The following is a 2,279-nucleotide window of genomic DNA, read 5'->3' as shown; positions in this document are numbered from 1 at the left end:
CAAACCCAACCGGTGAACCAACTGCATGCCTCCCTGACCTGTCACCCAAGCGTGGCTGGTCCCCACTTCCCTATTCCCATCCTGGGATCCCTGCCATTGAGTTCAGGCTGTTTCGATTCATGTTAAAAGGAACTTTATTAACTGACTTGTGAGCTGGTCAAGCATACCGTTTTCAGGCAGTTTGGAGAACAAAATGGTGTGCTGGCTGGTGTTTCCAGGAGCCGTGGGATGCTTTCTCCTTCAAAGCCCCTGTCCTCAAACCTTGCCTTTTGGGAGAAAGTTGCTTTAATTGTAAATACAGATTGGTTGTACATAGTGTGTATGTCTATGTGGATGATTCAAACAGGAAAATAAAAACTTTATAATGTATGCTTATTTTAAAAGTTCATATTTTAAAAAATCACTGCAGATTTGGACTCTGTTGCATGGGGAAGCCCCAGGTGAGCATCTCAGGATGCTTGTCCCCACAGAGCTCAGCATGGGCACAGGGCCCATCCCTGGTGGTTACTATGGGCAGAGCCTCTTGCTATCCTTTGCCAAAGCTTATTTTTCTCTTGTTTCCTAAAACATAGACAATAAATACAGCAATTCATGAATGGCATTTTAGGATACACTTAACATGCTCTTTGACTTCTGGTCTTACAGAGAGAGAGAGAGGTGTCTGCCAAATTCTGGCACTTGAAAAGAAAATGAGAGTAGTACTTGTGTCTGGGAGTGAGAGAAACTGGGATTAGCCTAAAAGAAGGGAACTTTCTGGAATAACAGTGGTAATGTTCTATGCCTTAATAAAGATTGGTAACATAGATGTATAACCCTAGTTAACGATACATACATTGAAGTATTTGGGGGAAGTACAAAAAAATCTAAGTTGAATTAATGGATGGAGATGATAGATAATAGGTGGATGATAGATGGGAGAGAGGGAGGAAGGGAGAGAGGGGGGCAGAGGGGAGGGAAGGAAGGAGCGGGAAGGGGAGGGTGGGGAGGGAAGGAGGAGACAGATGGATGACAAATCATGTATAGTCTAATGTCAGTGGTAGAATTTAGGACCAGTGTTGACTGAAATTCGATGTTGCCTTGTGCCTGAAATTTTTACAATGAAATATTGGAAGAATTATCCCATTTCGTCGTCAGTATGAGACTTGAATGTCAATATGAGCTTCCTCTTCACACAAAAGCTCCCGTCCGTCACACCCAAAGTAAAATGCATTTATTGCCTAAGACACAGTATTAAGTACATTTACGGAGCCTAGGGATGCGTTGGTCTCCAAGAATCCTCCGGGTGAGCGGAGACAAGATGTAAATCCGCACTTCATCTCTGTAAAAACAAACAGCAAAGCTTGGGCCTGGAGCCTCAAGTCTCCAACAGCCTCTTTCTGGAGTGCCCGAACCCCCTGAGCCCCCTCAGGGGAACAGGCTGGGTTTACTTAGCCACTTAGAGAAAGGTCCACTGGGAATAACTAGCCCCAGGGTTTCTCCAACAAATCTCATCCCACTCTGCTCGACTCGCTCCGAGATACGTGCTGAAGGCATGAGCCTGAGTCGTGCAGCTGGCCGCATCACACAGCCCCGTGCCTCCCCCACTTGGCACCCTTCTCTGTACACTGGCCACTGAGGCTTTTCCCTGGCCAGTCACCCAGTAGATCACCTGCAGCCCACCTTCCTTCCACCCCACCTTCTCTTATCAGCCACCCTGGCGCCAGGAAGATGCGAGCGATGAGTCATTCCCACACGGGTCTCCCGCAGAAACCTCCTTCTCCAGCCTCATGCCTAAAATGGCTTCTGGTTAAGGAAAGATGAAAGAGCTCCATCTAGCTGTGCAGGAAACGGCAAGTGCACTCAACAGCGCGGGCAGGAAGCGAGTCCGCCTGTTCCCAGGCTCCTCCCTTTGCAGACAGTTATCTGGGCAAAACAAAACCCTCAACCCCTTTCTTAAAACTTCTGCCACCTGCAATAGGTCAATACGAACTCAAGGTGTTTTAGATCGAAACCTGATAACTGTCCAGAACTTCTTCGGGTCAGCCCACATTTTAATTGTATTTATTCTCTTCCTCCTCCCCCCCAAGTAGATTTTTAACATGAATATTTGGCATGCTCTACAAAATCTGCTAGGAAAAACAGATGCAAAGTCTGCAAATATTTGAGTGCAATTATACTAATTCCCGGTGACTATGGAAGGAGGAAGTCAACACCACTTTGCAAGAGGATGTCAGAAGCGCTGGGGCTGGTCGGGGCCGTCACTGTCCACAGCTCGTCAGGCCGCTCTGGCTGTGGTCAGC

At 47.2% G+C, this 2,279-nt stretch overlaps 1 long non-coding RNA gene across 1 annotated transcript; it reads right to left on the bottom strand.

Annotated features, from left to right (window-relative positions):
• Positions 1-1,195: 1,195 nt before the first annotated feature.
• On the bottom strand, positions 1,196-1,809 carry LOC123838800 (uncharacterized). The gene is made up of 2 exons (XR_006789517.1): positions 1,676-1,809; positions 1,196-1,318 (listed from the first exon to the last, which is right to left on the bottom strand). It is a non-coding gene; the product is annotated as an uncharacterized LOC123838800 (long non-coding RNA).
• Positions 1,810-2,279: the final 470 nt, after the last annotated feature.

The sequence above is a fragment of the Mirounga angustirostris genome, unplaced genomic scaffold (assembly GCF_029215605.1).
Source record: "Mirounga angustirostris isolate CCGP_5_RB_7025 unplaced genomic scaffold, mMirAng1.0.hap1 SCAF_3, whole genome shotgun sequence".
NCBI classification, from domain to species: domain Eukaryota; kingdom Metazoa; phylum Chordata; class Mammalia; order Carnivora; family Phocidae; genus Mirounga; species Mirounga angustirostris.
Note: the sequence above shows the minus strand (reverse complement) of the source record. Positions and strands in the feature narration are given on the sequence as shown.